The following is a 14,415-nucleotide window of genomic DNA, read 5'->3' as shown; positions in this document are numbered from 1 at the left end:
TACATACTATAGATTTCTGCTAAGGAGACAGTATAATGCTGGTCTTACCTCATAAGGTAGTAGATGAAGGGAAAGGAGCAAAGGAAAGCCATTAGTCTCATAAGACAGGTGGGAAGACAGAGCTTTACAGGCTGTTACATATCCTGGGTACACTGAAAGCCTATTACAAACACACACAGACCCAAGATCAAAAGGCAGCAAAACTCTCCACTTTTTTTGCCTCTGTCCTAGCATTTCAGAGCCCCAAGTGGAAGCTCAGGCCCTTCTGACATTTGGAAGGTAAAGTGACCACACAGGACAATGTCCAAGGTCGTCCCTCAGAGATGACTGTATGTAGGTGCCAGCTCTGATGAACTGGTGAGCTCTAAGTACTTTGAATACCTAAGACAAAGCCAGGCATGGTGTTTGTTAGTGCTGCTACTGAATCCAGGACAGGAGTGAAAAGAGAATCAAAATTAAATATAAGATATGGTTCATAACCAAAGGCATTCCTAAAATAGCTTCTAGAGCTAACATGATTTAGGAACAGTTATAAAACAATCTCACTGCTGAGATGCTTCTCATGAACCTGAACTGTGTCTTATAGCCCCCAATGCTACCAAGTAGGCCACATCTATCTCCAGAAACCATCTGCTATGTAAATGGACCAATGAACACAGGAATGAGAACATAAGACAGTTTCTTTAGGGCTTACCTACAAATATTATTTTCAGAATTATAAAATGCCAAGATACTACTGACTAGCCGCTTCCAACCTATAAGCTACACCTTTGTATGAAAAATGTGTTCCAGCAAGCTGCCCTAGCATATCACTGTCCCAAGACTGAACAACTTGTCTCCTTTCTCATTCATAGAGAACCAGGTAAGAAGTTAAAATAAAATGGCAAGAACCCTGAGTAAGCCTTGTGCCTTAGACAAGAAAATGAAGAAAAGTTTCACCATGGAATGTTCCCTGCTCTCAGTGATTTGGAGCCTGCTTAGGCCCAGGTTATCTCTCAGACACAGCCATGTCCCTGAGGCCTGCAGAAGGACCATGGGCAGAAGCTGCCTTTCTCATAATCCTCTTTGCTGGCCCACAACCCTGTACCTCACTGATACCAGCACTAGGAATGTGGAATAATAGAAGTCTATTGGTCTAGAGACCTTTCTAGGGATCCAACTTCGTCTCAGGGCCCTTGGACATGGATTCTGTCTTTGCCCCTCTCCTAGCAGGGCCTTTAAATAAGGTCAAGTCCCTAAACTTGCTCCCCATGCTTTTTACCTACCCAAAGAGCAGCCTCCTCATCATGAACATGACTTCATGACTCACTCCACATTGGGCTTGCTGCAAACCCTTGCCACCTCATGCAGCTAGTCCTACTAAACAGGTCAGAACTGAGCCTGTCATGGAGGCACAGTTAGCAATCAATAGACAGTCACTTCACAAGATTGCACACATAAATGACATTCCTGCCTCTCAGGAGAGCTCCCCAAGCCTACCCTTCCCTAATGAACTGCTCCCCATCTACATACCTTATAACCCCTGGTGTGCATCAGTACTAAACACACACACACACCAAAATAAAACCAATGCCTCTGAACCTTTCTTTTACTATATTATAATTTTAAATAATTTTTCCTTGCTATTAACTTAAACTAGTATATAAAATACTTTCATGGCAAATCACCTGATTTACTCTCTTAAGGAGGTCTTGTGAAATACATAAATATTAAATTTGCCAGTTTACAAATAAGTAAATGGGAAAAACAAGATCAGCTAAAATAGCTTACGTTCCATAATAAACTTAACCCGAGACTTCCAAATCTAAATCGTCCTCTCTGACACCCATGGTATGAAGACTGGGGTGGTAAGTAGGCTCAGAAATCAGGAGACTCACATTAGCTGAGGGACATGAAGCCATCTACAAGATCTTTATCCATGAAGCAGCACTAGTAAGATCTGTGGCATGCAGCCACTGTGAAAGGCTAATATGTAGGTGAGATATCTATGCACAGTGCTTGGCATGGTGCCCAGCCTATAATAATAAACGTTTAATAAATGTCTGTTCTCATCACACACCACTGCTTAAGCAGGAGGAATGGTGTTCTCAAACTCTGTGTGCCAATTATAGAAGGTTTCCTGTATGTGGGAGATGCTAATTAAAGGCTAACAGAAACTTTTTATATTCCGATATATCTTTTTAAGATAAATCCTTATTTTTCTGTTTACCTCCAAACAACTGTGGTCAGAGCCACAAGACATGAGGATAGAACCCAGTGCCACAGGTAGGTGGTATGACCACTACACAGTGTCACAGCAGCCAGTAGAAGCTGGCCACAGCTACCACAAGGATATAGAATGCCCCCTGAATTTAATGCATTGTAGAACCAGTGAGACAAGCAAAAGCTGAGAGCGCTGTGGCCAGGCAGAAACAAAATGGACACCCAGGCAGGAGTGTTTTCCAAGCAGTGTCTCCGTAGGATGATTCTTCTCCAATTCTGTCTCATATCACCCTCCTCAGGGATCTAGGGTGCTGCTCCTGGAGCTTGGGAACAGGCTTGTCCTTGGTGAGAATAACAAACAAAAGCACATGGCTTACTTCCAGATGCCTCACTGTTTCTCACTTAAGATGAAAATAAAAAAATACAGAGAGGCTGGAGAGCGAGAGGGATTGAAGTCGCACTGGGTCTGTGATACAAAGACTCATGCAGCTTGGAAACTTGGGAACACATGCAAGGTATATCTGAGTAAGACACAGACAGACAAATATCAGGCCTGGGTATAGTCAGGGCTGGACATGGGAAGGTCACAATTTGACGACTGATTTCTTCTAGCACTGAGCTAAGGAGGAGGGAGAGCAAATGCAGGCAGAACGTTCCTGCCCACACAACTTGTAACTTGCAGCCATGTGTCGCAGAACCCTCCCAACCACCTTGTTACGGCCAGGCTCTCTCCTCCAACCCAGTCTAGAAACTTCTATCAGCATCTTTTCTAAACTGTGACCCTTCACATCTATCCTGTACTCTACAACTTTGCATGGTTCCCTAGTGACAAACTTAACTGCTATCATTTGGTCCTAATCTGCCCCCTCTAGCATTTCCCTTCATTTTCTCACAAACTGTCTGCTCTGATGCCACCTCAAACCTTCCCACTAATCTCAGCCTACATCCTGAGGTCACAGTTTCTTCAAAACATTTTTACAACATGTCCACTAGGCTACAAGCACTGAGATAAGCACAGGGAATGAGAAATGTAAGACATATCCTGTCAACAAGCTCATGATCACAGACAAATCAAACAAGCCTACCAATGCCACACAAATGGGACAGACAATAAGAGTTACAGACATAGAGTATTAGGATTATAAAGCATTGTTTTAAGCCCTTCTATGTACATTTAATCCTTTAATGACCCTATGTGGTATGTATAATTAGTATTATCCTCACTTTGTAGATGAGGAAGTTTAAGAATAGGAAAGGTCAACTTCAACTCAACTCAAAATCACCCTCAGTAGAGAGATGCTTACAGTTCTTACGTTCACTGCAGCATTATTCACAATAACCAAGACTAGAAATCAAGCCAGATGCCCACTGATAGAGAAATGGAAAAACAAATGTGGTATTTATATATAATAGAATACTATTTACTCTTAAAAATAATTTGATACTATCATTTTCAAAAAAAATGGATGAAACTGGACATCATAATTTCATATGTAAAACAAGCCAGCAACAGAAAGACAAGTACCATGTACTCTCACTCATATGTAAAAGCTTAAAAAATTGATAGAAGTAGAGAGGAAAACAGTGATTTCCAGGATCTAAGGAGGGAAGAGGGAGAGGAATGGAAAAAGGGCAATAAATACAGTGGTGTAGCTGAATGGGAAGAATAACTTCTACCACTCTATAACGCAATAGGGTAATTATAATCTATAGCAATTTGTTATATATTTCAAAATAAATGGAAAAGTTCAAAGGTTTCCAATACATAGAAATAAATGATAAATGTTGGAGGACACAGTCATGCCAAGCAATGGTGATGCACACCTTTAATCCTAGCACTCAGGAGGCGGGCAGATCTCTGTGAGTTCAAGGCCAGTCTGGTCTATAGAGCTAGGTCCAGGACTGCTAGGGCTGTTACACAGAGAAACCCTCTCGAAAAACCAAAAAGAAAAAATAAAAAGAAAGAAAGAAATGCTAATCACCCTGATTTGATCATCACATGTTGTATATAAATACCAAAGTTCCACACTGTATTCCATAAACGTGAACAAATGTTATGTCAATTTAGAAAATAAAAACAAATCCCCCTAAGAGAGGGCAGGCTGCTTGAACACACGGTACATCTGAGACATGAAGACATTAAATAGATTTGTTATATATTTGTGTCCCCCACCTCAGACTATGACAGCTGACTACTGCTCATACACATGTCCCCTTCTGCTGCTGCTTCCTCAGAATGCAGAAGGAAACCCTTGGATGATATTTCACTTCATATCTCACACACTTCTTCTATCTGGGAAGTCCTTGATTCCAAGACATTCTCTTTGGGAGGTAGAAACAAGATGGCTATGGCCTCAACCAACTAAAATTTGGCTTTATTATTAATGTGGCTACCTGTGGCCACCCTTCTGGGTCTCAGAGCTCGTGTCCCTTAGGAAAACCCAAGCAGCCTTTTCCCTCTTCATCTCACAGTAAAAATACCACACAGAACTCCCTGTGCAACACTCAGACCAAAGGACAACTTCTATCCAGGAACAATCCCAACCCTGTCCAAAGTCCTCTTTTCTCCTCTTCCTCTCTGAACAACCTTGTGGGGGGCTTCCTGAAGATTAACTAGAACATAAGTTTTATGACAAAATATTGTTTTACAAACTGCTAAATTCCCAACAACTAGAATAATGCCTATCTCATACAGGCCTTCACTAAGTACCTGTTGAATGCCAGAGCCTCACCCCAACCTCAGTAGAGCTACATATGTCTCCTAACGACTTAAAGCTAGTACAAGCCAGAACCAAAATTCAAGTCTAAGACTTTCCAGACACAAATCACAATCTACATAATCATACTTAATTGAGTATCATCTGAAATGTACAAGACATTTAGGATAGCAAGGAAGGAAACCCCATAATTACAAAACTTTTCTGGTGACTCATTTAGGTTATGTACTAGGCACTAGGGAATAAAGCTCATGGTCCTTAAGGACCTGTATGTGCATGTCCACGTGCAGTATGAATTCACATATACAGAGATGCAGATATTTATGTACAAATGCAAATACAAGCACATGTTGTGTATGTATATAACAACAAAAAAAAACCCTATGTATTTTGGAGGCGTTCATTAGGTAGTATGAAGAATTAAATGACTGAAATGGCTGACAAATGCAATAGAAACCTAGAAGCTAAGGAAATCAGCAGCAGCACTGAGATTCCGTGAGAAGGCAGAAGCTAAAGAAGACCCAGAGTAATTCAAAACCCTCCATGAGACTAGATGGAGCAAAGGCAAAGTGAGGGGCAGGAACCATATGTAGAAAGATGCAGAAGCAGAACAGCAGCACTGAGTGCAATTCCCAACCAAATCTAATGACCTCATCCTGTTTTCCCTTTTTTGTCTCCTCCTCTTCTTATTCCTCTTCTTTGAAAAATTTTAGCTTATTTTACTGTTTTATATTCTGTACCTCTAAGCAATATTTTGTTTGAAGATAATGTTCTATATTTCTTTGGAAACCACTGTTCAAACCCAACCTCCTTCTGCAGAAGGGAACCCAGAAAATCTCAAAGTCCCTGAATTAGCTTGTGGAGAACTGAGGACAGACCCTCAGTCTCCAGGCATTACCCCAGCCACTATATTAAACTTTACAGGTGTAAGAGGGTCAGAGACAGTGACCACTGAAGAAACAGCAACATGAGGGCCAGATCTCAGTGTCACCACAGGTAAGATTAAAGTCCTTGTGCCCCTTAGCAGGAAATATCCAGGGATTCTGGGTGGTCTTACCTCTACTTGAGAAGCTTTGTGGCTTTTTCTGCAGGAAGTCATGAAATGTTGGTTTGTTTTTTTTCTACTTGACTTGTTTTGCCACAAGGCAGGGGCTAATCTATAAAAAATGTACAGGGCAGCACGCCCCTCTCTGAAGCACCAGGGCAGCTACCTCAACAGGGTGAAACCCAGGAACTAAATGGTCAGAAGCTGAGCTCCAGAAGCTCCTACACATCCTACTGGTGCCAAATCCTCAAACTAGCTCACACATTCTGCCTCTGCCATATATACCTCTAAGGGAAAGATATTATATCTGAGACTCAGTTTCCTCACCTTTCAGATATAACAGTTACTCTGCAATTACTGCGAAGTTTTAATGGGCAAACACAGAGAAACCCTTAGAATACCACCTGTAGCCCACTGAGACCAGGTGCACTGTGATGTCACTGTTTACGTGTGAGAATCCCTAGAAGCTGGTCCCCTGGAGGAGCATCTCAGGAGTCCCTTTTGTTGCTCTCCAGTCCTAAATCTTCCCAGGCTCTGCAAAAAGAGAAGTCCTAAAGCCTCAGGTAAGTCTAGGCACAGCTGAGGTACAATCCTTACTTCTTACTCAGTCCTTTTGTCCATTCTCTAGCAAGTTGCACGTCTCTGTAAATCATATTTTAATAAGATTGAGAAAGATATCTAGTCAATGGTCATTTTCTAAGTAGCTTCCTTATCCAAATCCCAGCCTAGGCTGTTCTCTAGCCTGCACCCCCTCTCCTCTCCCATATTAAATCCAATCTTAACCTCTTCAAGGCCTTCCTTCCATCTTCTCTCCTTGTCAGTTGCACAATTCCCATCAGCTCTTAATTTTTGACATAACATGAGGAAATAGGAAAAACTCTGTGGTACCTGGTTCTAGTGCTAGCTCTACTAATTACTGAATAACCTTTCACTGGAATTTTAATTTCCTCAACTGTCAAATGAAGAGTTGGGCAAGACATGCACAGGAGCTTCTTCTGGTTCAACCTGAGTTAAGTCTCCTCCTGAGTTTGATATGTTCCTCCTAGGTACTAGAAACTATCAAGAAGAAAGACCCCATTCAGGAGGGAAGTCCAGGCTGGCAATAGTACTCCTGGCTCTCTCCAGCCACCCTGAACTTTACTGCCTGAAGCCTCATAACCTTTACTTACTGGACTTTGATTCCTGCTAGCCCTGCATACCTGCTGAAACCTCTTCTAATCTAACTGTCAATGACTGGGATGACCTCACCTGCTGACAAAGGACCCTGTTCTTTAACCACAAGCTTTGCTGCCCTGTTGCTATACAACCAGGATACTCTAGTTGGACTGAATGTTCCAGGCCACCCATATAACACCAACTGCTGGCCTGAGCCTTGATTCCTACAGTGCCTGCTGAGTTCCCACATCTACTAAGCAGAGTCCACTACCTGTACACTGATTCTTTCACTCCACAAATGTTCACTGTCTCCTCAGTGACAGGTATTATTGATGACAGACATACAGCAGTATGGAATGCAACTGCTTCTTATACCAGCATCCCATTGCCAGGACAAACTTCCCTACTCAGTAAAGGCTTTGTCTAACACACACTGTTGAATCCTTTCCTTCAAGAGGTATTTACTGAGCACTTATTAGAACTGGCACCACAATAGAACAATACTTGGGAAATGTGGCCCTGTGCAGTGAATAGTACAGAATAGCATGAACAGCACAAACTCTGCAAGCCTGGAACCCAGCTTTGTGACCCTGGGCATTTATAAAACTTCTTTGAGTTATTTATTTATTTATTTATTTATTTATTTATTTATTTATTTATTTATTTATTTATTTATATTACTTATTGCTTGAATATGGAGTAATAATAGCACTTAATTGGCCAGATTACTTTAGGAATAAATGGGGCAGCCTATGTGGAGTGTCTAGAATACCACATGACACACAGCAAACACTTAACATTTTTGATGTGTCCCAAAGACATCAGTTTTCATATGCCAATAACTTGAAGAGATCCTGTTCTACCCTATATAACCAATACCTCAGGGGTTCTTTGCAGATGATTTTGATCAATGTGGCCCAACTTCAATATGGTTAGCAATAAGATATCCTCCACAATACTGTATACAATGCTAGTATTTTCAAAGGGTTAATCTGAAAATAGGGAGACTAGAAGTTAGGGGAAGGAAAAAATGTTTACAATACCTATATCAATACTGAATTTCCTACAAACCAGCAAGAATAAGACAGGCAAACCTATTATGAAATGAGCAAGAGGCTAAGCATTAAAGTGTATGTTTAGACCACAGCACCTATTATAACTAGCAGTGAAAAGAAAGATAACATCAAATATTGGCAAGGACATGGGACAACTAGAACTTTCCTACTTTCCTGCTGGAAGCATGATTGGTACAATTGCTTTGGTACTACCTTAAAAATATAATCTGGCAATTTTACTTCTAAGCAAATACAACAAAAATGTACACACATAAGTGTATATGCACACGCATATATGCATGCATATGTTTACAGAGCTGTATAGTAGTTACATTCTACTATATAGGTAGATCAACAATAAACCAAATATACAATGGTGGTCCCCGAGCTTCTACCCGCTAATGACAGAACTAAGAATACTCAGTAATGGTCTCATAACTAAATTGCTTAGAACATATAAATATGTTGATATTCATTCACCAAAAGCCGTGAACAAACATAGTCACGTAGTACTATTTCCAATTACAGTCTAAGCACAACCAAACATACACCACAGTATCAGAGGTACCCACTGTGCTCTGTTAATAATATGGAATACTACACTTCTTAGAAAATAGCACACAACATGGATGAATGTCATAAACAGAAAGGGGTAAAAGAAGCCAGACTAAAATCCTGTATGGTTCTATTTATATAAAGTTTAAGACAGAGAAAACTAATCTATTAGCAACTAGATGAAAATAGTATCTACCCTAGGATGGGTAGTGAGTGACAAGAAAATACTTTGGAGCATCTTTGGGAGATTGTAATATTCCCATTTTTTCCCTTATCTTGGAGCTGTTTATGGGCTGTATAAACCTTGTGCTGAGCACATTAAATGGTCATATTTTTACATCTATATTATAGGTCAGTAAAAACACTATGAAAAATAAACTAATGACAAAGATTTTAAATGTTGTTTTTTAACTCAAAGAAAATGGACTTTTGTACAAATAGGTTGACTTTCCACCACCAACAAATTTCAGTGCCTCCGTCTCTGCTACAAAAAAATCCAAAAGCCACATATAGACCTCTAAGCACATTCTTACCACATTTGAAGGTATGGCAGACATGTAACATTTGACTACTCCCACAGAAAAGAAATATGCTTTCAAAATTCTTTAATTTGTCAAATTTTATATACTCTTTTGAGACTGAGTCTAAAGATGGATTTGTGTCTTATGAATATGGTGAAATGGAGTCACTTTTTATAAGAAATAGAATGTATTAATGAGACAGAAGTGGTAGAAGCTAGGGGCAAAGGGTCTGTGAAAAACAAGCCCAAGAAACTCAGTAGATGCACAATTTGGAATCAGTATTCCAGGGCTGTAATTCCCAGTGGCTGCCAAAGCTCTAGGTCAGAGAAGAAGGCACAGAGGGAGTCCAAGACAAGTTCTGGATCTGAACTATAAGGGAAACAAAACTCTGGTAAATGAGCAAAAGCCACCCTGAGGTCACAAGACGAGTGACCTGCACTTCCTGACACAAAACAGGAAACAGTGGCTGGGTGTAAGTAGCCTTGGTACATAAGGAAATGACCTCAGCTGGCCTAGGACAAGAGGATGCAGCCTGGGTGTGCTCTGACCTGCAAGCAAGGATGAGCAGCCAGGCTTACCCAGGGTTCTTCCTCTGGGGTGAGTTTCTAAATACATATACTCATCTGCTGATCCATTCAAATATGTGCCTTCACTGATCGGGACTCCTGAAACTTTTGGTTCTGCCAGGCTACTTGACAGCTGAGACAGCAGAAGCTAGCTCGAGCCCAAAAACCTCACCTCAGTTGCCTATAATAGACAAGAAATGAACCTGAACTTGAAGAACACCAAGGATTTTTACCATGCAATAATCCCTGATGATTTTCACTAACAAAGGGAAGAATATAAAAAGACAGGTACCCAAACATCCTTTGTGAAAGCTGTACACTCTCTGGAGCAAAAGTACCTTCCTAACTGTGGGCTTCTCCACAAGAAAATCATGTGCCACATCAACAACAGGGAAACATGGTAAGTGTAAGGGACACAGGAAATATCAATCAGCAAACTGCTGGCATGGATGTCTGAAGCACCCAACAAGACCATGTACACATCCTCCAGGTCCCTTAGCTTCTGCTCTGCTGACCTCCACTCCTCCCCTTTCTTTCCTAGTCATAGGGATCACTCACATCTTCACTCTGACATTACAATTGCAGAGTATAGGGAATGAGATTACATAGAAAGAAGCTTGATACCTATCCTGTACTTTAAAAAAATCAGCATGCTCCAGAATCTATACAAGGACCCCTTCTTTTACCAACCAGAACCAGCAGAGGTCCTCCTTGGGAGACTCACTCCCCTTTCCAGAATGAAGCAACTTGTCAACTGCAGACGTATAACTAAAACACATGATGGCTACTGAGTGTTGCACACTGACGTATTTAGCCAAAGGCTGGGTCTTTTATCTAGGAAGCAATATCATGTTCTCCAGGGTAATAAGTATGTGTTTCCTGTATTTAAGAGAACTTCAGCAAGCAGAAGTTCTGCAAGACAGAACAAATACTTCGACTACAGAAAGAAGGAAAACAGCTCCAGGCTAGACTAGAATCATTCCCACATGATGCCTGTTTGCAAATCCTTCCCTGTTACCCTTAAAGGTATTAGCACCTAAACATGCCAGCATCATTAGCATGCTTGGAGCACCAGGAACATGGCCTTGTGTAGTTCATGTGACCAGCCTGGGGTGTAAGTGTGTTAAAGGGACAGGAGCTGTGACAAGTGCCTGGAAACATCTTTCTGGGTACAAATATGGCAAGACACTGAAGTATTTCTCTATCAAGATCCCTGTACACATGGGAGTCGGGGAAGAAAACAAAGATAATGGCAGTGGCCCAACAATTCCTGACTGAGACATAGTGATTTATACTAGCAAATCATATCACAGATATGATCCCAGCCCTGACCAACAGTGTAATCATCACTCTTAAAGATCTGAGAAACTTCGGCCAGATTATCATCTCCTGGGACACTAATGAGACAGAGCCTCCTTTGACCAAGCAATCACCATTAGATCTGAGGGCTAGGAGAATAGTCCCAAGGGGAAGATGTTGTTACCCACAGACTGCCATTCTCTAATCTTACAAGCCACTTCCCCTCAAACTGCCCACATCAGGACACAGGTCTTAGCTGGCCAGAGAGAAGTTCTTAACTGTCTAAGACTTGTACATCAAACCATCACAACTGACTCTGGGTGATATGTGGACAACCACTATCATCAGCTGGCTCACTTTCTAGGAGTCAAAAGAGAGCATCTCGGGCCTTAAAACCCTGTTTAACCATCTCAACTCCTCTTCTCGAAACCCCTGCCTTGATCACAATAACCAAAAGTATCCTAGAAGCCATATGAGCTACTAAAGCTCAGATCTTCTCTCCAGGGCCTTGGGGTAAAGGTTAGCAAGCTTGCCAACAGACATGAAAGAAATCTACAGTCCAAGGTGTGGCTATGCAGTAAGAATTCCAGACCATGAGGGAGGGAGGAATAGATGAATGGGTAAGCGGAAAACCAAGGGATAGTTTCCTTAGTGTCTCTGAGGGCAGAGCCAGGGACCCCTGCAGGACAGCCCAACAAACTCTTGTCTTTGGAAACCAAAAGATGCTATATAAGCTCAAGCTTGCCCAGCAGAGGTGACACTAAGCAGAGACAATGCTGACCGCATTGCTGACTATAAATCTAGTCCACTCAGCTGGGTCTGGCCTCCTCCAGGCCGGCCCCCCAACAGCTACAGTTTTGCTAAATTTAGGGCTGCTCCCAGCCACCCCAGCGACTCGGCACTTCGTGTCCATTTCAGGTTCATCTGGGGACAGAGAGGAACAGAACTTGTTGAGATCTGCCCTCATGTGACCCTCCCTCTTCCCCACTGAAGGCAGGGACCCAGGAGAGCAGAAGATGTGAGTAACCAGTCAGAGATTTCCTGAGTTTTGTGAGTAGGCTCTGCACTCGAGGTTTTACTCAGAGAAAATGGCTGCTGGCTCCAGGAAAATCACCCTACCAGGTCTGTTCCTCCTCACACCAGTGTCACTCTCTCTGGGAGTCCCAGATACTGTGCCCTGTTAGGGTAGGGTAGGATAGGATACCCTGTCACCAAATAAGCAGATAAAGAATCACCCTCCATACATGGCTCTATGAAAAACTTGGAGACAGAGTACACTCAGTCAAATACTAGAGGCCTTAAAGTAGAGAGATCAAGCTGCAGATCCTAAACCAGACTCTATAGTGGAATCAACCAGGAAGCCCTGAATTCCTGACACCCCTGCAACCTCTCCCCAACCAAAAAAAAAAAAAAAAAACACTGGCTACCTAGTCTGGGCTTTGCACATTTTAGGAGACTCGAGGACCTCTGTGCACAGGTTTGGGAATTTAGCTTCTACTTTCTGGAAACTTGAGACACCCTAGTAGAGATTCCAGACATAATCACTTCCTGCTACGTCACTGTGGGTAAGTTATTCAATCTTTGCTGGCTATAAAGTGCCCACTAAACACTAAGCACCTATGGCAAGATTGCTATCAATATGTAACAAGACACTCAGTGTCATGCATACACTGATAGGTAGCAAGTGCTCGATAAGAATTAGGAATCATTATAACAACATGCAGGAGGAAAGGAGGAACCCAAGAGCTAGGTTAAGTCATGAAATGAGAAAGTATGTGAGACTGACAGGACATGAACAAGGGATAAGGCTCCTACTGTCCGAACACTGACTGCCTATCCATCCTCTGTCTCAGCTCACACCTTCCTCCCACATTCTGTGCTTTGCCCTCTCCCCAACTCCTAAATCCTACCATTCAGAGCCCAGGGCTGCCTCCTTTGTCAGTGTTTCTATTAATGTCCCATGCTTATGATTTTGGAGTTTTATAATTGGCTACCCTGAACAAACAGCTACCAGCCAAATCGAATACTTGGCCTGTGGATGAATGTTTCAGCAGGGCTTAGTCTTGTACCTCAAATAAATAAGAAGTAACATGAGGAAAGGCTCAATTCTCACACTTCTGAGTTTTCCTCACAGCACTGGCATTGTGCTAGGCATATCAGATTCACATATGTGAGATGAAAACACATGTTTTACAGATATGAAAATGCATGTTTTGCAGAGCTAACTGTACATCAGCAGGTACTTAGGCTTAATGCTCAGGAGGAACAGACCCATAGTACTTTGAGCCTCCATTCAATCACAAGGATACATTATTGCCCCATTCCATCATACAAGGCCCTACTCACCCACTCCTAGGCCCTGTGGCTCCTGACACCAAATCATCAACCCTCATGATTTACTGAACCCCACAACAGCCAGTCAAAGCTCAGTTCTGCCCACATCAAGTCCAGAACAGCTGGCTACTCACAAGCTGTAAGCTCCTTACAGATTAAAGATCCTAATTTAAACCTCTGTGTGAGGTACAGCATGTGGGTCAGTACTCTGCAGGCCCATTGGCACAGAGAAGCAGCCACAATCTGAGAAATGCTTCAAGGGGGGCAGGGCACACAAATAAACACACGAAGCCTGAGCAACTTTGAGTCAGAGTTTCTGAGACCTCAGTGACATCACCAGGAAGAGTCAGCTACTACCATCCTCCAGGAACCCAAGTATGTGATTTCACCACCTTCCTCAGTGAACCTCAGAAGCACAACACTAGCAGAGTAAAGTAAGTTAGAATGGCTTTTTTCTTGCCCAGACCTTGATATGTGGGGAATATTTCTGCTGGGAAATTAAAAAAAAAAAAGAATAAATCTTAGAAAGCAAGGAAATAGCTATTAAAGCAGGAAGCAAGAGACAAGGGCTGGGGCTAAATGTCTGTATTCTTGGAAACTCTTCAGTAAGAAGGGAGGGACAGAGACATTTGTTCCTATCCCTGCCTTTATTTGGCCTCTCTCCCCAGCTCCTCTACAATAGGAAGCATCTCACATGGGTAAACAGCCTCAGACCTACCTAGGTTTTTTTGCTTTTTTTTTTTTCTTATTTTTTTTTTAAGACTTCACTACAGTTGCTTCCATAGAGATAGTTTCTGGGGAAGTAGCTGGAACCTGCTGTCTATGCTAAGAACACAGGAACCCATTCAGGACGGTACTCCTATATATTCTAGAGCTTGACCCAAAGTAAGGCCCAGGTTACTCAAAGTAACCCCTGCACCACTGTATATATGTCCTGTGCGTTTGTGTGTGTGTGTGTGTGTGTGT

The 14,415-nt window shown here is 42.1% G+C and overlaps 1 long non-coding RNA gene across 9 annotated transcripts in view; it reads right to left on the bottom strand.

Moving 5' to 3' along the window:
* The window catches only part of LOC128110194 (uncharacterized), a 60,662-nt gene that overhangs the window by 30,405 nt on the left and 15,842 nt on the right, over window positions 1-14,415 (bottom strand). The gene's annotated exons all lie outside the window — the stretch shown is intronic.

Source organism: Peromyscus californicus, unplaced genomic scaffold (genome assembly GCF_007827085.1).
Source record: "Peromyscus californicus insignis strain IS unplaced genomic scaffold, ASM782708v3 Scaffold_14__1_contigs__length_90479793_seg_2, whole genome shotgun sequence".
Taxonomy (NCBI): Eukaryota; Metazoa; Chordata; class Mammalia; order Rodentia; family Cricetidae; genus Peromyscus; species Peromyscus californicus.
This window is presented reverse-complemented; position numbering and strand designations above follow the sequence as displayed.